This window comes from Mastomys coucha, unplaced genomic scaffold, assembly GCF_008632895.1.
Source record: "Mastomys coucha isolate ucsf_1 unplaced genomic scaffold, UCSF_Mcou_1 pScaffold22, whole genome shotgun sequence".
Classification (NCBI taxonomy): domain Eukaryota; kingdom Metazoa; phylum Chordata; class Mammalia; order Rodentia; family Muridae; genus Mastomys; species Mastomys coucha.
The window spans coordinates 183,429,789-183,453,440 of record NW_022196905.1 but is presented as its reverse complement, the minus strand read 5'-3'; the positions used below and the strand labels follow the sequence as shown (position 1 = coordinate 183,453,440).

Here is a 23,652-nt window from a genome sequence, read left to right as displayed (position 1 = left end):
CAAAATTATTTTTCTACTTTTTGTTATTTAACATCACCATGACAAACTACATGGGTACTTGCATACACGTGTGCATGCACATACTCATACACACCCTATTTATGTACACCCACACATATGATTGTAAGCACATACGTATTATCTCAGAGCTTCTCTGTGATTCACAGAGTTCCTACTGGGCCCTACCATTCTCATGTAACTATGGACAAGCTTCTCTATGGTAACTTCAGCTCACCAACCCTGCCTTCCATGTTTCCCCTCACTTCTTTTCTATGTTTTCCTTGTATCTTTTTTCCTTGTATGTAAATTATTGACACAAATATTCAGTACATGTTTTCCTTCATCAGGAAGTCAGGAGAACATCCTGTATTAGGTAAGGGTTTTCATATTTTAGTTTTGTTATATTCAAACTTAGAATGCTTCTGCTAGTTACTTCAATAGAATTATTGAAGGACTGCAGGACTCTTCTGGACTCAAAAAGCTTAGCCTCAAGAGCTCTGAATCATAATATTTGTTTTTAATTAGTTCTGATGTTTTTAGATATTTTGCTAGTATCCAAAGATTCTGTTAAAAAATCAACATTTGCAATTTAGAAGTAATTCTATTTAATGTAAAAGATTGGAATACCCCAGCAGTATGTTTATTCAAAATTGACAACTAAACTTCATGAATTTTAGTTGATGTTAAATTGAAGTTGTTCAATTTCACATAGAGATGGGGATCAATTTACAAATGACCTCACAACCCTGTGATAGTATAAATATGGTATCTATTCACATATTAAGTGTATGTCCATTCATTAAAAACTGTACTTCTGTATTTGTCTACTATCTTATTGCTGTAGTAAAATACCCTCACAAGACAATTTAAGGATGAGACTATCTTGGCTCTTGGTATCCATCATGGTATGAAAGCCCTGGTGAAAGATGCTTGAGCTAATCTCATAGTATTCACAGTTAGAAAGCAAAGAGAGGAGATTTTTCTTCTTTAGCTAACCTTCTCTGTTTTATTCCCAGGCCTCAACTCACAGAAGCAGTGCGCTGCTCACATTTAAGATTTGTCCTTCTACCTTATTTAACCTAACCAAGGCAATCTCTCACAAGTAGCCCTAGAAGCTAACCTAATCTAGGTAATATCTCACAGGTGTGCCCTGAGATTTGCTTCCAAGGTAATTTTATATTCTATAAAATTGACAACCAATAGTGACCACCACAATTCCAAGCTGTATTTTGTTGAGCAAGCTACAGATCTCAGCTAGCCATAGGGAAAATGGTTTATAAGCAATGCTTGATAGTTCATGGTCTGTCTATGCTATGATGCCAGATATTAAATGCAGTTTTAGTTCCCAATATATTGTAGATTAATCAGGACATTACCCTATTAAAAACTAAAAACATCCATAAATATAATCAATGGGTCGAAGAGCCAACCTGAACTCCATTCTCCCTTTACCTCGTGAGATTACATCGTTGTTTCTCTGATGCCTCTAAGAACCGGAAATAGAGTTGAAAATAAGGAATGTAATAACTGTAGAACAGAAAACTTACCTACTGTCACTTTGCAAAATCCCAGCTCATCTTTTAGAGAAATTGTTTTTTGTCTTACTAACATTTGTTTATCAGCAGGTTGGTAAAATAGTCATAGAATATGTGTTGTCATTAAATGATGGGTCAAAAGATCCCTTACAAACCTACACATCTGTAGAAATCAGCTTGTTCCCTCCACTGCCAAGAGCTCTGCACTCTGTCCAACCTGGTCCCTTAAACAATTCATCTTTCAGGAAGAAGAGTCTTGTGAATGAATTAATTGAATTTCAAGGAATTTCGTCAACTGGATATTTAGAGGATATTTTGAGTCTGGCAGATTTTGACAACATATGACAGGTAGTAAAATTTTATGGAATATAAATAAAATCTAATTTATAGACTGTTGACTTAAAGTGGTGGCATTAAACTATTTTTAGAAAAACTGACATCTTTGTTTTGGTAATATAACTGGAGTTTATTATACAGTCAATTTATAATTGAAGCCTGCTCCTAAAAAAACTAAGTTATTCAGAACTTTTCTAAATTTGACTAGCATGTGAATTTAGACTTGTCATCAATATAGTGTGATTACACTATTAAATATATTTTATGAAATAAAATATTTCAAAGTCTAAAACAACTTCCATATCTATTTTTTTCCTCAAGTACTTATGGGATTAAAATGTCGCCTACTAACTAGCCAAAAAAAAGCATGATTCAAAACTCATTTGAAATACATGAATTGATTTACAAAATATATATTTTATCACAAAATATTTACACTTTTATGAAGCTTGTTGGATTAACATTCACTTTGTTTTGTGAAAATAATCCTGTATACATTTTTCCCTAGGCAATATTTAAATGGTAGAATCCACATTATGTTGACTGATAATCCAGTAGTTGCATTTATTGAAGTTACTTGTAGATTGAAGAAAAACAATGAAATATATAAGTAGTACTCAAAGTATATTACTGCCACATTAACTGATGAGTTCAAAATTATTAGCATGTTAGGGATGCTGAGCTGCTTATTATTCATTAAATATTTCCAATTTGTTACAAGTTAATAGTAAATTTGCTGATACTTTTTCCATTAATATTTTTATTAATATTCATTAATAAACTACATTATAATTTGAGCATGTTTTAGATGCATTACTAGGGTGATGATCAAGATTACTCCTTAACTTATTCTAACCAATAAATCTCTATATTTTAATGTTTTACTTTTTTAACACTTTCCAGTTTATGACTGTTTCACTCAACAAATATTTATTAAGAGTGAATTTAATACTTTTCTAAATACCAAAGAAACAATAAAAAGGAACAAGCAAAGACGATATCCTTAAAGAGCCTATTACAATGAAGGATTTAGACAATTAAAAAACATACTTCAATTTCAAGTAGTGACCACATTTTGAAAAACAGTAAAATAGCACAAGAGGGATAATAATAGATGAATTGCTAGAGAAGACCTCTGTATGGACATGTTTGAATATAGAACTAAACAGAAGATAGGAGTCCTGAAAAGAGACAGAGACAGAACATTCATGCTTGTAGACACATCATTATCCTTAGACATGTCACCGTGCTTGAAGAATTGGCAGGAAGTCCCCAAGGCTAGGGAAGAGGTAGAATGTGAGGAAGCAGCGGGAAGGTGAGGGCAGGGACAGTCTAGTTAGAGATGGACAATGTAGATAATTATACATAATTTTTTGCTAGCATCCTTAGAAGTAATTGGAGAATTCTCAGCAAGATGCTAGCATATTGTTTTATGGTTTGAGAGGGTCATCTAGGAAAGAATAGAAGTAAGAAACGAATAAGAGTGATTAGAGTGGCTGAGCAAGAAATGGATTAGCGTGGACCAGTATGGCAACCATGGATGAGATGAAATTCAGGATCGAGGTTATTCTTCAAATGTAGACATATATGTGAAAGTCACAGTGCACTATAGAAGCCACAAGATTCAATGTGTCTCAAGTGTCAAGACGGAGGAGGGGAGCAGAACATCCCAAGATGAGACTGGAAATAAAATCAGATTGGGTCATAAAGTATGGGGTAGGTTTACTTATATGATGCTGAAATCACTAAAGATATCAGATGCAAATTGATGTAATCTGACTTGCATGACAGAGTTTGTCTAGTACAGAGAAAAGAAATCACAGATGAAGAGGAGTGAGAGGCTGTGACCAATTCAATAATTAGCTGTTTCAAAAGAGATGGTGGTGTGGATTTACATGGTTGCAATGGAGCAGAAAAAAAATACATTTGTTCAAGGAATACTTTGTGTCTGGAATGGAATAATTAGCTTGAATGGGAGAGAGAAATAAAAAAAGTAAAGGATTTCTTATTTATAAAATTAAATTATTCAGTAGTTCTGATAATTATTCACCAATACCTCAAAATACACAGAATTTTTCTATATACCTTTTTTATATACCTCTTTCTATATACTTCTATCTAAACTTGTCTTGTTTAATTTTAAATTATAGTTTTGGTTTAATAAGACTATGCTTATATGGTTTAAAACATGTTTTTATCTTCTTTTTTTTGTATATGGTACATAGTAGGCTTAAAAAACATTTGATAAAACTAAGGTTACCACCTTACCTCAATTATATCTTCTTTCAAGATCACATTTATAATGCAGAATAAGCTTGAAAATGCTCCTAGAAATGAAAACATGATCTAATATGAAAGGTGTCTGTTACTGTCCATCAGCAACGTTAAAACAGTGGGTAACCTGGAAATATGGAGTTAGAAAGAAGAGCAGCTGCTAGAGAGAGTTAGGGATAGGATAGAGTGGCCACAGACATATCTACCCACATGGAAGGGTAAAAATTAGACGGGAGACATGACTACTCAGCCATCTTGATTTTTAATAATCTCCTTTGTCCCCCCAACAGGTATATTACCTGGGGCAAAAACCACTCCCCCCAAATATGTCAGCATGACAGTCCAATCAGCGACTTCCTTGTTTCTCTGTGGGGGCGGAGCTTTCGAATGTAACTGGAACCAGGTTGGAGGCGTGGCAAATAGCAGGAGATGGGCAGATAGGTGTGGCTATCAGAGGCAGGTCTCAAACCAGGAGGGTTACAGGTGTCAGTGGGTCATTGCTACTATCAGAGTGAGAACCGAAGGCTGCTGAACTATACACATGTTCCATCTCAGTAGTAGTTTTGAACATCTCTGTGTCTCCACATATTCTTTTTCTTTTGATTCAGTTCTATCAACAATGTGAGCTATGCCATAGAATCACAAGAACTCAAATGTGGTAAATTCCTGATTCAAAATGACTTACTGCCCTTATTCATGTTGTTACTATATTTTACTGATATTTTTCCTTGTGAGAAACTTCTCTGATTTCCTTAATATGAAGGAAATTAGGTCCTTTCCAACATAGTGTATGAATTATGTTCACATTTTTATCATACTACAATTTCTTTGATGGGTCAGTGCCTCTTTACTTTTATATCTCATTGATTAACTAATAGATTTTTAAAGAATGTTGGCCGCCTGCGCTCAAAAGGTGGGCAGCCGCTGTGCTGGGGCCCAAGTGGTTGCTGTTTACTGTCCCGGCTTTGGGGAGGGAGTCCACAAAAGAAACATTTGTATTATTTGAAAGTCCAAACATTTATAGAATATATATTATTTATATCCATCAAAAACTACCTTCCTTCAAATTGTCCCTTCACCTCTCTCCCAGATTCATGTTTTCTTTGTATTTATTTTCATTATAAACAGCCCAAATTAGTATTCTCCATATGCACATATGTGTGTAATTATTCACTGGGGCATGAATAACATGCCAGGCAAAACCTTTCCAAAAGAGAGTGGTTCTTCATCCCACAGCAACCATAAATTGCCAAGATTTCTCTGATATAGGGATGGAGCTATGGGGCTCCTCTATCATACATGTTGGGATTTGGACTGGCATGGTCTTGTGTGTGTAACTACAGCTGTTGTGAGGTGTTGTTAGGTGATGCATGCAACAGCTGTGTTATGTTCAGAAGTCAAATTTTAATAGTTCTCTCTATCCACCAGCTCTTACATTCTCCCCACATTCTTTCTGTGAGGTTACCCAAGTTTTCTATGATGGGAGCTTGATAAAGGTGAACCATCCACAGCTGAGTACCCAGTTGTTTATACTTGGTACTTTGATGAGCTATCAATCAGGGCAAACAGAAGCCTCTTTGAGCAATGTTGAGAGCAGCACAGATCTATGAATGTGAAAATAAATAGTTAGAAGGCAGTTTGATGGCATGACCAACTAACAAAATAACCACAGTAGTTTCACCTCAAGATCTCTTTAGCCTTGGGCTCTTTTCCAGGATCACAGTATCAGACATTAAATACTTTGGTGTAGCAGGTCTCCTATCCAATTAGAAAGCCAGTGAAACTCCTATAATCATCATGCTACTATTGAACTAGTAGGCATATCTTGGTAGCAAATTAGTCCTATAGCAGTGCAGTATTAGATCAAGCTCACAACTGAAGTCTTTTGTCTCCCAGCATCCTGCATGGCACCTTAAGATACTATGTAAACTAGTCAACAAAGAGTATTTCCTGTTTGAGTTTGAGTTTGATTGCTCTGAGTCTTGCATCTAAAGTGCGTGGCTTCCTCAAACATAAGATTTTTCCATCCATTTGTGGTAAGGACCAAGACCAACAATATGTATTATTTTAGGCGCCCGTGGGCTCATTTTGAATAAGGTTTCCTATGTCTATCATTGAGATTTTTAATTTAATAATCGATGTCTCCTGATGGCAGCATTAGACAATCCACCATAGTTTAATCCTGATTATAACATGGTATAGAGTGCCATGTAAGATCTTGAAAAATATGTCATTACATGAATGAGTGAGAACTGTCTTTATACCAAAGAAAATAAAGCTCTCAGGAAAGGAAGCAAAGGGAAAAATTATCAAGATAAGGTTATTGTCTGGAGGAAAAGGCAATATCTAGAAAATAAGAGGAAAGTAAATAATTAAATACAGAAAAGAAATAACCATCACACAAAAAGAAACTATGCCATTATGTCACAGTAGTCTAGACAAAATAAGATTTTAAGAAATTAATGATCATTAATGTGAAATGAATATGAAAGTAAACCATAGAACCATGGAGTTATCTATAGCCTGGCAATTAAAAAGACACTGCTGACTTTATGAAGCAACTTCATAAATTACTGGATACAAAAGCCACATGATAAGGGTTACATAATAAATAGAACATAACAGGTTAGTAATAGCACCACTTCACACTGATACGGTAGAAATAAGCATGCTCAGCACAATCGTCTTTTCACTGTCTTTTGTAATTGGCAAATACTAGTAACCAGGAGTTACTTAATTTCCTGATTACACAGTCATGGCTTTTAGTAAATCTGAATTTAGTTTGAATGCTGCAAATTGGAATAGGCATCTAAATGAGACTATAGAAGAACAAAGATGGAGAAAACTCAAGAGATGAGGGCTTGCATAAGTCATGCTTGAGAGTCAGGATCAAAGAGAGGGTGTTTGGTGTTGGCAGATGGGCTTTGAGGTAGATAGCAAAGCAGAGCGTCTGTAAGGAGTTATGCCATGGACTGGGTTGCTTCAGGGACCCCTTGTTCCACGGGGTGATAAGAGTTCTGGCCTGGTGGGCAAAGAATTCGGTGAGTGACAAACAGAAATGACACAAGGAAGTGTGGTATCCGAGTGCAATTTGTACAGAGAGAAAATCAGGCTTATATAGTATACAGAAAACAGGACAAATGACAGAATTACATAGGCAGGAGACGACCACATCAAGGTCAGTGAGAACAAGCAGCCAGGTGCAAGGCAGAGGAACAGTGGTGTCCTTCTTGGGCTATTTTGGTAGCCCCAAGATAAATTCTCTGGGTCTGTCTGAGGCAAGTAGCTGAAGGTTGTATACTAGCATTCCTTGGCTGTAACATAGATAATTAGTGACGGAAGCCCTACAACTTCTCTGTAGCAATAAAACAATTCTGCCTTGTGTGGGACTGCTCTGATAATAAGTGCCTAACTGCTAGCACTAACTCTTGAGACACCCTGTCTGGTAAAACAGCTTCTTAGTAAAATTTCCAAGCTAATTACAGCTAGGAAATCAATTAAGATTATTGAAACACCATGAAGGCCAGGAAATAATGTTTAATCTCAGTATTAGCTAATAACAAAATATTTCTTAGGGCACCTTTATGCCTGAATAAAGAAAGCATGTAGATCTCTCCACAGACTTTAGCAGAGACCAATCTGGGACACAGCTGAGCTAGATGTCAGCGACTGACTACCTCGGGAGACTGACTCCTTTTGAAGTGTACCCCTCAGGTCTGTTATCAGGTTTTTAGGCCTGTCATACAGACACAACTGAAGTAGACAAGTTCTGTGTGACAGAGTTATTTGTGCTGGCCAAGAGAATATCCACTATGGGTCTCTGTCTATAGAGTGATTATCCAGTATTGCACCTGAACTGTTATGCTCTGAAACCTACCTCATGGTGTGCAGTATCCTCACACTGAGAAGTATCTTTCTGGCAAGTGACTGAGAGAATCAAGGATTTTGAAAGAGCTTCTCTTCCTCTGATGGCCAAGGTTAACTCACTGTCTTTCTCAGTGGCCTTGAGGAAATTTTTTGGATGGAAAACAGTTCAGTGTTCATTAACCCTAACTTTTACCAATGTAACTTTATGAAGGTTTCTTTCCTTCCTTCCTTCCTTCTTTTCTTCCTTCCTTCCTTCCTTCCTTCTTTTCTTCCTTCCTTCCTTCCTTCCTTCCTTCTTTTCTTCCTCCCTTCCTTCCTTCCTTCTTTCTTCTTTCCTTCTATCCTAGATTTAGATATCTTTTGAAACTAAATTGGCTTCAAATACTTAAATAAAATATACTTTTAAAATTTATTTTGTTATATAGAAAAAATAACATGCATTTAATAGCTTAGAAACATTTAAACAGGTGGACATCAAATGAACATATTGCTATTTTTTTTATAGTTTTCCATTTTTCTATTTTTGCTACAAATCCCTGAAGATCTTTCAACACTTAAAAATGAACCCTTTTGATTATGATTCTTAATATAAACATTTTATAGTGTTAAACTAAAAAACAAGAACAAAACAGATGTTACAAATCCTGAACAATTTTTGGCATTTTATTGTACCATCTTACAGGTAAAGCTGTTTTTTTGTTCACATAAAATATGAATATTCATTTTAAAACTTTTCAGTGTGAGGTTCTAACAAACTCTACTATAAAATAGTAGTGTTATGCTCTGTTTAAATTTCCTTTTCTGAGCATCCTTCGCCTACATATAGTCATTGTACTGGTTGGTTTTGTGTGTCAACTTGACACAGGCTGGAGTTATCACAGAGAAAGGAGCTTCAGTTGGGGAAGTGCCTCCATGAGATCCAGCTGTGGGGCACTTTCTCAGTTAGTGATCAAGGAGGGAGAGCCCCTTGTGGGTGGTGCCATCCCTGGGCTGGAAGTCTTGGGTTCTACAAGAGAGCAGGCTGGGCAAGCCAGGGGAAGCAAGCCAGTAAGGAACATCTCTCCATGGCCTCTGTATCAGCTCCTGCTTCCTGACATGTCTGAGTTCCAGTCCTGACTTCCTTTGGTGATCAACAGCAGCGTGGGAAGTGTAAGCTGAATAAACCCTTTCCTCCCCAATTTGCTTCTTGGTTAAGATGTTTGTGCAAGAATAGAAACCCTGACTAAGACAATCTTGAAGCATCCAAGGGATGCTATCAAGAGGGAAAACGGTGTAATTTGGCATGGATTATGAAATGTATGGCTATAAGCCAAACAGTCAAGGAAATTAAATTTTTGTCCCAATCTCCCTCGTTCCTTCTGGCATAGATTTCCATATTTCCAAACTCAAATTTATTCTTTCTTTTACCATTTATAGTATCATCAGCCATATTTACATCTCACAGTGCAGAAGACTGAATTTTCTTACCTCCCTTTTCTACCATGTCCTACTTTTAATGACTGTTATCACAGAAATCTAAACAAAGAAGGTTTTTAAAATTATGAAGAAAAGCTATAAATAAGATGAAGCTTTGAAGTTGTGCTGTACATTATAGTCAAACAAAAGGAAGTTTGTTTGATGGATGTGTGGCTATATGCTCTAAAACAGCGGTTCTCAACCTTCCCAGTGCTGTGATCCTTTAATACAGTTCTTCATGTTGTAGTGATTACAACCATAAATTTATTTTCCACATAAACTGATGAAGTGAATAGTAAGATTTTTCCATGTTGCCATCAGTTGGAAGCAAGACTGCTCTTTAATGTAGGTGTTCTTATTGTGAGGAGTTCTGCTTCCGGTGAGAATAATCGAATGCAGTAAAAACCAATGTAGAAGCTACAGTTTCATTGGTGAGCCATACATTTCATTATTACAGAATAAAGTAAAATGTGGGAGCATTGGTTCCTCCAGCTTCAAGAAAGCAACAGAGTTGGGTAATATCAGTGGATACTGAGGTGTCATCAGAGAAAACCAGAGGATGGTACAGAAAGAAAGGGGATGACAGAAAAGATGTGTGAATGTCTCTAGACTAGAAGCTAGCAGAAACAGAAATCCGTAGTGAGAGAGATGAATCTTATGGAACTTTCTTTGTATACTTTATCTATAAAAGCCAGGCTCTGCTTTTCTTGCTACTCAGCTCTATTTCTTCCTTTCTGCATTCTTACATTTTGCTACAGGGGGGTACATATCTGTAAAATATGAATATCAGTAAAATATGTTTTCTGGATTTTTTTTTTGTGGCTAAATTTTTGTAACTCTTACACATTGGAAGGCACAAGGCAAGAAGTCGAACGACGAACAGAAACCAGTATATTTAGCTAACATTTCTTGTTTGTTTGTTTTGGGCATTACAGAACAAATGGGTGCCAGCTCGAACTTCTGCTTTTGCTGCAGTTCTACCACCAAAGCAGCTGTGGATGCTGCAGTAGTGAGCACCTGTATTCCCGGACCCCTAGATGCAGTAGGAAGTGCCTAGATTCCTGGCCTCTTACTCCTGTGGGATCACTGTGGGATCCTTACTTCTGTATCATTAGTGGGAGTGCACACTCCCAGCTGCTGCCTAAGGATCAGGGACACTGTTGACTGCAGCAGTGGCTCCACACTGGCCTCCAACATCCCAGCATCACTGCTGTGTCCAATGGAATAGATGTTCTATGGCTCTTAAGAAGTGACCATGACATCCTCTAGCTACTTACAACAGTTTTGTAGATCCTCAATTGATTTTTTTTGTTCCATTTATTTTGCCTTTGGTAGTTTCTTGTTTACTTATTTACTTTTCATACATTTTTCAGACAGTGTTTCACTCTGCAGCCCTGGCTGGCTCTGAACTCAATATGTAGAACAGACTAATCTCTAGATTAGTGGTTCTCAACCTCTGGGGTAGGGTTGCATGTCAAATATCCTACCTATCAAATATTTTCAGTATGATCTATAGCAGAACAAAGATTACAGTTATGAAGTAGCAATGAAATAATTTTATTTTGGGGCCAGCACAACATAAGGAACTGTATTAAGGTCACAGTGTTACAAAGCCTGAGAACAACTGCTCTTGATCACAGAACTCTTTCTGCCTGTGATTATAGGCATGAGCTACTTTTGTTATTTGATAACTGATTTTCAAATTCAAGTCGTTTAAAAGACAGAATTCTTTTTAGTTTCCTAACAGGTCATGTTCATAAACAAGAAGAATTTCCCCTAAAACTCATACAGTAGGCTTTTAATTGATTCATGTATAACTATTTGTAGCTCTATGAAAATGGTTTCATCCAAATCTTAGTGTGTGTGGAGTCTCAGGATCAGTCTATATTTCTACTGTACCAATTTTCAGCAAGCATATGAGCACTGAATATCAATACTACTTACTGTTAGGATTACATTACCATGCATGTTTATGCCAGATCTCATTATGTAGCTTTCTCAGTAAAGGCTTCTTCTGTGTAGAACTTGTACATGGACTTATGGCAGGAAGCCAACTCTGCAGTATTTTCAAGGCGTGAAAGTTATCTATCTGTAATAAAATGGCTATAAAATTTAATAGGCATGTATTGTATAGAGAAAGAAACATATAAGTTATTACTGCATTCGATTATATACCTAACATTTATATATTCATTTCAATATTGTTATAAATGGTTACTAGAGTGTGACAAGAAGCAAATAATCCTGTGACATTACAAGCATCAGATAGGTGGCCCTGTCTTTATAAAACATTATGGAGATAAGAAGAGAGATAATAAATTGTGTTGGCAAAGAGAAGGGCTATATTCCAGGCTATGAGTCCCGTTAAATTCCAGTTAAAGAAAACTTTGCAGACAAAGATTCAGAATTGGTTATGACCATACATCAGGCAGGCAAAGGTCAGAAAACTCATCTCACTGGATGGTGCTTGTTAAACTTTATCTAAATCATAAAGTGTCCTTCACAGGTTCATGTGTTTGTGTGTTTGATTCCCAGCTAGGAGAACTTCTATTAGAGTTTGGGGGCCTTGAGGAGGTACAGCCTAAAGGAATCAAGGTGTTTGGGTATAGACCTTGAAGAGAGTAGCCCGACACTATTTCTAGCCCCAGTTTCTCCCTCTCATCTTTGTGTGCCCTAAATTTGAGGGGAGTAGAAGTCACCATTGCAGAATCTTGCCACCTGGATTTGTCTGGAACCAATCCTCTTTCATTGTGATGAACTGTATCCCTTCAGACCACAGGCTCAAATAAACTCTTACTCCCTTAAGCTGCTTCTTGCTAGCTATTTGGTTGAAGTGATGATCGAAATGTCAAATGTATGGTTGATATATTTTGAAGTGAACTCTAAAAGCTCCAATATCAATGACATTCTTCGGTGTATAAAATTCAATATCACAAGGACTTTGTTAAGATAATAGGATTTTCTTCTTAGAAGGGAATAAGATACCCATGGGAGGAGATACAGAGACAAAGTGTGGAGTAGAGACTGAAGGAAAGGCCATCCAGAGACTGTCCGACCTGGGGATCCATCCCACACACAGTCACCAAACCCAGATCTGTGGATGCCAACAAGTACTTGCTGAAAGGAGCCTGATATAGCTGTCTCCTGAGAGGCTCTGCCAGAACCTGACAAATATAGAGGTGGATGCTTGCAGCCAATCATGGGATTGAGCACAAGGTCCATAATGGAGAAGAAGTTAGAGAAAGGACTGAAGAAGCTGAAAGGATTTGCAGGCTAATAGGAGGAACAACAATATGAATCAACCAGAGCCCCCAGAGTTCCCAGGTACTAAATAACTAACCAATGAGTACACATGGAGGGACCCATGGCTTCAGCTGCGTATGTAGCAGAGGATAGCCTTGTTGGGTATGAATGGGAGGAGAGGCCCTTGGTCCTGTGAAGGCTCAATGCCCCAATATAGAGGAATGCCAGGACAGGGAGAAGGGAGTGGGTGGATAGGTGGGGAAATGCCCTCACAAAAGCAGGGGGAGGAGGATGGGATAGGGGTTTTTTGGAGGGGAAACCTGAATGGAGACAACCTTTGAAATGTAAATAAAGAAAATATCTAATAATGAAGATAAAAGAATTTTAAACTTATTTATTTATTTACTCATTTACTTTGTGAGTGTGCATGCCTTGACATGTGTGGAAGTCAGAAGACAGGTTGTGAGGGTTAGTTTTTCCATTTCATGAGGCCTACGAATGAAACTCAGGTCATAAAGTTTGGCAACAGTACCATTATCTACTGAATCATTTCAATCATCTACATCAAAATAATAGGGTTTTATATGAAGGAGAACCACATTGTCCTTATTAACATATATTGAAATAAGTTTTCAGATAAAAGAATGGACTGATCAATAGAAGAAACAGGGACTGTTGTGTCTTAAATAGTAAACTTAAAAGGAGATAAAGATAAAGAAAGAACTGAACATATAATTTCTGAGCTGGGTTTTTATTCAGTATTCATGGATATGCAAAAAAGTATAATGCTGTTGCTCTGAGGAGAAGGCTGGTAATGAGTAGACATTTAATGGTTTTTTTAATCCAAGGTTATAAAGTGATTCTTTCTCCAGGAAGAAATCGGGGAACTGAGCACACAGTATTCACAGAGCATGGAGACTTGAACATGAGTTCTGACTGAACATATGCAAAACATTTTCTGAAGGCATAAAAGGTAGATTGCTGAAGTCACAAATTACATGAGTTTTTCACACAGGCCACTAGGATCCTTAAGTGGTACCCCATATTTAAACACTGAAAACTGGTTTGTGGATGTATACAGTTCCTTATTCAATCAATCCATATAACAATGTATATAGCTCCACAAATTATGTTTTTTCATAACCTAGAATTTTAAATGTTCATAAGCTGTATGGGTTTATGCACATATGTTCTATACTGGGAGATAATGTGCAATAAAGAATATTGCCTTTGCAATTTCCAGGCAGGGCAGTAGCAATATAGCATATGAGTATAAAGAGTTTCACTGAAGCTGTAACTACTATACAATCGAAAACCTGCATATTCTTTGTGCTGGAAGCATGGTTTGGTTTAGTGTTATCTGCTGAGCTTTCTTTCAGATGGCAGATAACTCATGGAGGCATATGAATGAGTTGGAACAGCATTGAGGACAGTGACAAAGATGAAGGGAATCTTGTTAAAGGAACTTAAAAGGAAACAGTAGGAATATTCAGAGCTATCCTAACTTAAGCTTCTACACTTGGAGTCTGTGCTTGTATATATACCTAAAGCATGATAAAGATGTTATAAAATATTTTTAGTGTTGTTGATGATGTTGACGATGACTTTGAGTAGGAGCAAACCATGTTTATGATAACTGCTCAAAGATTACGTTGTACAAAAAATAACTGTCTCATTTCTTTCATGAATTTAAAGTAAGAAAACCCAGTATATCCCCTAGTTTACATTTTCTGTTGATGTGATTATTGAAGAGCAATTGGTCTAAAAATCTAATTTTAGGATCATTGATACCTGTAATATTTTAAATCTCACAAGAAGTAAATTTCATCCTAAATTGTGTTCCATCAATAAGAAAAATATACTCATTTATTTTCAAAGGTCAATGAAGATGGCATTTTCATAATTTATGTTTTATACTATAGTGCTTAGTGTCTTACAACCCGTCCCTCCCACAAAAACAAACAAACAAACAAAAAAATAAAACAGGCAGTCTTAGGCAACACCAAAGATGAGTGCACTTTTTAAGCTGTGCTGTTGAGCCAAGGCCATAAACACAAAAACAAAAGGGTAAAAGGATGAATTCCATTTTGTGTTGGCCAACTGCTCCTGGGCATGATGCCTTCCCTGGAGCGTGGTTGACATAGCCAGTGATAGATATTCCATTGGAGAATACTTTCCCTTTCCCAACACGTTTAAATTGCAAATAGTTTCCTGGCTATATGTTCAACTTTTTATTTATTTCCTCCTCTTCATGCTGGGTTTTGTCTTGTTTGAAGTAGTGCAGGTTCTGTTCAAGCTATCAGTTTCTATGAGTTCATATGTGTATCAGCCCTGTTGAGGCTGGAAGTTGCCATTTCCTTGGACTCACCTCCCACTTCTGGCTATTACAATCTTGCTGTTTCCTCTTATACAAAGACTCCAGAATTTTGAGGGGATAAGTTTGATAAAGTTATTCCATTTAAGGCTGAATGACAATAATCTCTCTTTTTCTGCACACAGACCAGTTGTGAGTCTGTATGTTATTTACTAGCTACTGCAAGAAGACCTGTCTCTCATGAGGGTTTAACAATGCCTTGATACATGGGTATATCAATATGTCAAAATGTGTCATTTCATAGCTATGTTCCTTTAGAAAAATAATAGTAGGTTTTCCTCCTGTTGCCTTGACCTATCTAGTTTCAAGTTCTTGGACATTTTAGCAGTATTAGGTGTGGTTCCACCTCATAGAATGGGTCAGAAATCCAGTAAAAATGTGTGGTTGATTAGTCCCATAACATTTGTGCTATTGTTGCTTTTGTATAACTTGGAGGCTAGTCATTACTATGAGTTGTATGTCTTAGGGTTCTCTTATATTGATAATTACTTTCCTCTTATGGTAGCATGCAAATGACTTTTCCAATACCATGAATGCTAGTCAGCAAGGGGGAAAGCTTCTAATTGACCACATGATCGATGTCTTCATGTTCCATAATATAAGTAAGTGGTATCTTCAACAACAGGGCCTTATTATCAGGTAATAGAGAGTGACCAATTGTCTTAGTTTGAATTTTATTGCTATGAAAGACACGATGACCTTTATAAAACATTTCATAGGACTTGCCTTACAGTTTCAGAAGTTTAGTTCATTATCATCATGGTGGGAACCATGGCATGTGCAGATATGGTACTGGAGGAGAAGGTGAGAGTTCTATGTCTTGATCTGCAGGCAGTAGAGGGAGACTGTGTTACACACTGGGCATAGCATATTCATAGGGGACCTCAAAGTGACACACTTCCTTTGCTGAGGCCCACATTCTAATAGCGCCACTCCCTATGGGCCAAGCATTTAAGTCATAAGTCTGCGGGGGCTATTCCTATTCGAACTACCATAAAAATATTCTTGACAGTAGCCTGCGATGTGTGGGGGAGTCTATGGAACCCTTTTGGTGACAGCTCAGTAAGGTGTAACCTATTCCTAGCATGAGAGCTTCTATTTTCTGGCATATGCTGCCTGCTTGCAGTCTTCCACATTATATGGTGAATCCATTTAAATTTCTTTCATATAGGTATAGGTAGTAGGCTGCCATGTTATTTTTTGTCAATTGTTTATTTCTTTGATGTGTATATGTGTGTGTGAGAGAGATGGAGAGAGAGACACACAGAGGCAAAGAGAGACAGAGACAGAAAGACAGAGAGAGACAGAATAAACATGAAGTTGGGTGGGTAGGGAGGTGGAGAGTCTAGGTAAGGAGTTAGGGGAGGAAAAGAATGTGATCAAAGTAAAATTTATTCATTTTTTTTTGTTTTTGAGATTTTTTTATTGGACATTTTATTTATTTACATTTCAAATGTTATCTCCTTTCTGATTTCCCCTCTGGAACCCCCGATCTTGGCCCCCCTGCTTCTATGAGGGTGTTCCTCCAGCTATCTACCCACCTCACTGCCCTGGCATTCCCCTACACTGGGGCATCGAGCCTTCACAGGACCAAGGGCCTCTCCTCCCACTGATGCCAGACAAGGTCATCCTCTGCTACATAAGTGTCTGGAGCCATGGGTCCCTCCATGTGTACTCTCTGTTGGTGATTTAGTTCCTGGGGGCTCTGGGGGTTCTGGTTGGTTGGTATTGTTGTTCTTTCTATGGGGTTGCAAACCCCTTCAGCTCCTTCAGTCCTTTCTCGAGATTTTTATCTACATCTTTTCTCCCTTCCCTTTCAAGCCCTCCCATATACTACTTCTTTTCTTTCAAACTCTTGACCTCTTTTTCATTGTTTTTTACATATATGTATGTATCAGTATATGCATATATTCCTAAATAAAACCTGCTCAGTCTGTATAATGTTTCTTAAATGTATGTTTTCAAGGCTAACCATTTAGTATTGAGTAATTTCTAAGAGTCATGAAGGAGGGAAGACAAATGGATTTAGAACTCATGGAATGTGGCCCAGAGGTTACCACAGCTATATGGGTGAACCTTGGTGTGGCATGGCCCCAAAGACCATGTGTCTTGAGGACTTCACGCTGTTATGGAGTTCTGCTCTGCTTGCTGCCCTCACATCTCTCTTCATCTAGAATTATATGAAAACTCTAACTGGGCTTCCAGTCCCTCACTGGGCAGTATCTTTGGCACTCACAATAACAATGCTTGATCTCTTTCAGGCATTTTTTTTTTTATTTTTTTGCTGGAGCAATTAATGATTCAATCATAACCCTAGAGAACTTAGAGATATAGATTGTCAGCTATGACCACCATCATTAGAAAACCTTTGAAAAAATAAAAATGTCAATGAAGCTCAGTTGATATGTTTTACTATTGGCTCTGATGTAAAAAATCCTAGGAAACCATTTGTAGTTCAGAAAGGCACACTCTTATTAGTTAAGCCAGGGACATTTTATGGTCAGGGAACAAGAACAATGGCAGCACTGGCTGATGTGACTCTCACCGAGGCTGGACTGGTAATGATTGATTTCTTATACCCATTTTTGCCCTTATCTTCCTGATATGATTTATTAAGAGTTGCTGATGAATAGATAAGCATTTTGAGAATTTAAGATATATATGACTGATTTTTAGATAAAAGTTTAGATTTGTGATTCTTTTAAGATTTTTATAAGATTACCTTTAAAAACAAATAATAAAATAATTACTCCCTTCTTTGTAACCAAAAATTGTTGCCTGCCAGTAAGAAAAACTGGCTGAGAAATCTACCTTGCTTGCTTACACTTTGTTAGTCTATAACAAGTTGCTTAGCTACAAATGTACCTGAGTTTTGGGGAATGATTTGTTTAATTTATCCGTGCTACATAATGTTATCTCTTGTAAACAATGTGGAAACACATTGTTTCTTCATAACCATTCACTAGAAGAAAACTAAACATTGTAATTTATACTGCTTGAAAGATTTTGTTGGGATATATAAGTTATGGAAGAAAGAATACATTATGAGGGGAGGAGCATCCATCAACCCTGTGTATGTGTAAGGTTTGTGTATGTTATGTTGTGGGTTGGAGCATTGTACCTTCAATCAATCAAATGTGTGTGTATGTATATGCAAATGTCTGTGAATGGGAATTGGAACATTATTCCTTCCATCCATCAACTATATGAATGTATGTATATATATGTAAAGCTTGTTTTGCTATGTGTTAGGGCTTGCTCCATCCACCCATTGTGTGTATTTATGTATGTATGTGTGAAATGCTTGAAGCCTGCTTGCTGGAGCTTTGCTCTAACCATTCTATATTTGAATGTGTATATGCCTGTCTGCATGTATGTATATATGTATGCATGTACATATATATTTGTGTGTATGAAGTTATTGTACTCTGGCATTTGTTTAATCATCCTCTCTCTCTCTCTCTCTCTCTCTCTCTCTCTCTCTCTGTGTGTGTGTGTGTGTGTGTGTGTATGTATGAGTAAATTTTCTCTTTCCTTCTCTTTCTCACCAGCCCCAAGGAGATAAAGAGTTCATCGTTTTTTCCCCTGGACACAGGGCATGCCAGCCCTAGTAAATTAAGATTTGTTCCCTCAGAGAAAGTCTGCTAAGTAACTTCTCTAATTTCTGGCTGCATTTGGCAGCAGCCACTATTGTTATCAGGACCTACCCCTGTCAGCAAGTCTAAGCACTGACCCCCAATGGCTGCCTGCCTCAGGTTATCCACTACATGGGTGGCAGTTTTTATCCATTGGTTGGAAGTAAATATCTGCCTCTGACTTGTTCAGCTGCTTGTTGGATCTTTCAGAGGACAGTCATGATAGGTCCCTTTATGTGAGCACCCCATAACCTCAGTAATAGTGTCAGGCCTTGGGGCCTCCCCTTTATCTGGATCCTACTTTGGACCTGTTGCTGGACCTCCTCCTCCTCCTCCTCCTTCTCCTTCTTCTTCTTCGAATGTATTTATGATTTTTTCTATTTTTTATTAAATGTTGTTTTTATTTACAATATCTCCTTTCCCAGGTTCCCCTCCAAAAAAAGAAAAAAAAGAAAGAAAGAAAAAAAAATAAAATAAAATAAAGAAAAACTAAAACAAACCCCTGTTCCCTCCCCCTCTCCCTGCTCAACATCATACCCCCTCCTGCTTGCTGGTCTTGGTATTCCCCTACAGTGGGGCATAGAACCTTCACAGGGCCAAGGTCCTCTCCTCCCATTGATGCCTGTCTTGTCCATCCTCTGCTATACACATGCTGCTGGAACCATGAGTCCCCCCATGTGTACTTTTGGTTGGTGGTTGAGTCCATGGGAGCTCTGAGAGTACTAGTTAGTTCATATTGTTCTTCGTCCTAAGGAGCTGCAAACCCTTCAGCTCCTTGGGTCCTTTCTCTAGCTCATTCATTAGGGATCCTGTACTCAGTCCAATGGATGGCTGTGAGCCTCTACTTCTGTATTAGTCAGGTACTGTGGAAGTCAGTTTGGCGGTTCCTCTGGAAATTGGACATAGTACTACCAGAGGACCCAGCTATACCACTCCTGAGCATATTCCCAGAAGATGCTCCAACATGTAATAAGGACACATGCTCCACCATGTTCATAGCAGCCTTATTTATAATAGCCAGAAACTGGAAACAACCCAGATGTCCCTCAACAGAGGAATGGATATAGAAAGTGTGGTACATGTACATAATGCAGTACTACTCAGCTATTAAAAACAATGAATTTATGAAATTCTTGGGGAAATGGGTGGACCTGGAGAATATCATACTGAATGAGGTAACCCAATCACAAAAGAACATACATGGTATGCATTCTCTGATAAGTGGATATTAGCCCAGAAGATTGGAATACACAAAGTACAAACCACAAACCATAAGAAACTCAAGAAGAAGAAAGACCAAAGTGTGTAGATACTTTGTTCCACCTTAAAGGGGGAAACAAAACACCCATGGAGTTGTAGAGACTAATTATGGAGCAGAGACTAAAGGAATTCTTCCCATATTCAATCATCAAATCTAGATACTATTGTGGATGCCAGCAAGTGCTGGATGACAGGAGCCTGATATGGCTGTCTCCTGAGAGGCTGGACCTTCTTTTCCTCAGGTTGTTCTCCATTTTTGTCCCTGTAGTTCTTTCAGACAGGAACAATTATGAGTCAGAGTTTTTGACTGTGGGATGGCAATCTCATCCTTCATTTGATGCTCTGTCTTTCTGCTGGAGGTGGGCTCTACAAGTTCCCTCTCCCCACTGTAGGGAATTTCATCTAAGGTCCCTCCCTTTGAGTCCTGAGAGTCTCTCACCTTCCAGGTCTCTAGTAGTACATTCTAGAGGGTCCTTCTACCTCCTACTCCCAAGGTTGCTTGTTTCCATTCTTTCTGCTGGCTCTCAGGATTTTAATCCTTTCCCCACCACTCAATACCTGATCATGTTCTTTTCTTCCCCTCCCTGTCCCCTTTTCCACTTTTTTTCTAACATTCATGACTTCATTAGCACAAGGTAGTTGACCAGTATTCCAGCACTAGACATGATTTCCTATTTGTTTATTTGGTCTTGAGTACAATTAGAGAGCTGATGGTTACTGCCAACTTCTGTATGTGTGCTGCTTGCTTACCCTTGGGGCACTCGTGCAATCCTGGCTATTGTTTTGGTTCACAGGCATCTCATCTGGATAGAGGTATTGGCCACTTCTCTCATGAATCTTGCATCATGCCTGCTGACACAATCAAAGCTAGCCTCAAGGGGAAGGCATTCTGGACAGTTCCAGCTTAGGGGTATTTGGTCCCTGTGTCTGAAGTTCATATTGTCAGTAATAAGGACTCACCACTTCTAGGTGGGGCAATTAAGACATTAGTGATTGTCTTTAAAACATTTTTTTTTTCTTTTGGATAACCCTTATGAACAACTCAAAGGAGGGCTTCTCATTCCTGGTGAACTTTCACTCACTGTTGGTGGAATTGCAAACTGAGTGTGCAAGTGTAGTGCTGCAACCACTTTGAAAATCAGTGTGGAGAATTCTGAAAAGCATAAAACTAAATCTAGTCCATGACCTAGCGATAGCACCCCTTGGCATCTGCTCCAAGGAGGTAAGAGTACAGATCCTGGAGTGATTGAAGAATCCAGGTAAGGAAAAGGATACCGGAGGCCGTTGCTAATGTAGGGATGTGGGAGAGCAATAGAGAGGGAGGGAGCAGAGGCCATTGCTAATGTCAGGATGTGGAGGAGCAATAGAGAGGGAGGGAGCAGAGTACAGGGATCGGATTGGGGAAATGAGAAAAGAGGAGAGAGAGGTAAATACAAAAGGATGGGGGAGGGTGATTTACAACAACAAGGGTGTCTGAAATTTCACAAGGAGTCAGGCTATTAACTCTCTCTCTAGACATCTATTACAGTTGTTATATATTCTATTATACACATAATTCTGTGTATAAATATATATCAAGGGTGTCTTAAATTTCACAAGGAGTCAGGCTATTAACTATCTCCCTAAACATCTATTACGGTTATCATATATTCATTTTTTAAATTAAAAATATGATTTATTTTCTTTTTTCTTTTTATTTACTTTTTATTAGATATTTTCTTTATTTACATGTCATACAATATCTCCTTCCCCACATAATTCTGTATATAAATATACAGCAAGGGTGTCTGAAATTTCACAAGGAGTCATGCTATTAACTCTCTCACTAAACATCTATTACAGTTATCATATATTCTATGATACACAAAATTCTGTATACACATACATCGTTGAAATGAAATTTTCTCATCCTGACAGATAATGTTCTCTCTAGGAGCTAATGACCATCTAATGAAAAAAATATTTAAAGAAAAGAGGGTAAAAGGCATCAATAATTGAGAAGGCAGCAACCTTCCATTCCTCCAATTTGACTTTTTTCCTCTAAGGTGAGTCTTCCAAAATCTGTGTCTCTGACTACAAGAGTAAGTGGGAATTCATTCGTAATTGGCCTGTCTGTCTTATGTTGACTAACTTTGATTCCAAATTCCAGGCCAACTTTAAGGAGAAAATTAAGAAAACCCAAAGTGTGAGCTGGAGAGATGGCTCAGCAGTTAAGAGCACTGACTGCTCTTCCCAAAGATCCCGAGTTCAAATCCCAGCAACCACATGGTGGCTCACAACCATCCATAATGGGATCTGATGCCCTCTTCTGAGGTGTCTCATGTCAGCTACAGTGTACTTGCATATAATAAATATATAAATCTATTTCTTTTAAAAGAGAAAACTCAAAGTCACTGAGACATGAACCCTGTATTTCTTGCCTCCCTGCCATCCATTCCAGTTTCCAGTCAGCACCTTCTCTGAGGGATGCCCTCCTTTTGGCATTGACATTTTTGATGCAGGTGCTGGACAGAATTGAAAGAGAAGCTCAAAAACTGCTGTGCCAAGCAAGACTGGGCAAGAGGTGGAAAGCAGAGAATGCCAGTTTCATAGTTTTGATTACTTGAGGTCAAATGTTTCTCTTGCTCATTTAGGCACGCAGTGTCAACTGCAAATTCTATTTCTCCCTGGCTAGAGTCTGTGTCTTTCCTTTGGCACCACATTCTAAAATGTGTGCTCCTAGGAAGAAAGGAATCACCCTATTTACCCACGTGGATAATACTTTGGCCTATATATTATTAAACTAAGTTAAAGTACGACCACTGTACTGCTTAATTCCGAGGTTGGCTATATAAGCCTCCCAGCCTTTGATAAGCACTGCGGGCCTTTTTGAGTCAGTGCCCTCTGCTTCATGTCACTCCTCTGAAATGTTTCTAAAAGGAACAGAGCGGTCTCAACAGCCTTGACTTTGTTCAGTGTGATATTCTGGGTGATAATTGTGTGTGGACACACATTTACTCATGTAAGTTAAGTGTTATATCATGAAGCATTTTATATGTTGTGCAGACCTCAATGCCATCCTCAGTATCAGTAGCACAACATCTCATAAAGCTCTCCTAACACGTGAAAACCTGCCAGGGTGACTCACAGGACCTGACCCCCATTTGTAACTCATTCCCTCACTTAAAGCTGGAGCTGCCTTTTACTGATTCCCATCTGTTGCAGGTTTTGCTAGTACCTGGCTGCAACTGAAGCAGATTGTGGATGTCACAGAAAATGTTTTCTTGGCATAGAAAATGAGTATTTGTCTTAATTGACAAGGTATAACATTTATGAGTCAAAAATAAATTTTAGCCTTGCCATTCATTTTACTTCTGTCTATTGAGGACACTTGGTGGCGGTTAGGTGTACACTGTGTGATCCAAGAAAATTGATAGAAAGAAAGGAAGAAAGGAAGGAAGGAAGGGAGAAAGAAAGAAAAAAAGAAAGAAAGAAAGAAAGAAAGAAAGAAAGAAAGAAAGAAAGAAAGAAAGAAAGGGAGGAAGAAAGAAAGAGTTTCAGGAACACCAGTTTGAGTATCCTGATTTTAAACTGTTTAGGGCAATAAAAGATTTGGCGGATGGAGAGGGAAATTGAGGTGGCAATAGGATTTCTTCACATCTTGCATGTTGCCATAATTATTTATTTGTAGAAA

General features: G+C 38.0%; 1 long non-coding RNA gene across 1 annotated transcript in view; it reads left to right on the top strand.

Moving 5' to 3' along the window:
- The first annotated feature begins 257 nt into the window (after positions 1-257).
- Positions 258-23,652, top strand: part of LOC116071370 — a 42,338-nt gene continuing 18,943 nt past the window's right edge. Inside the window, exons 1-2 of the long non-coding RNA XR_004110851.1 lie at positions 258-373; positions 1,781-1,883. This is a non-coding gene — a long non-coding RNA (uncharacterized LOC116071370). The remainder of the gene's footprint in view (positions 374-1,780; positions 1,884-23,652) is intronic.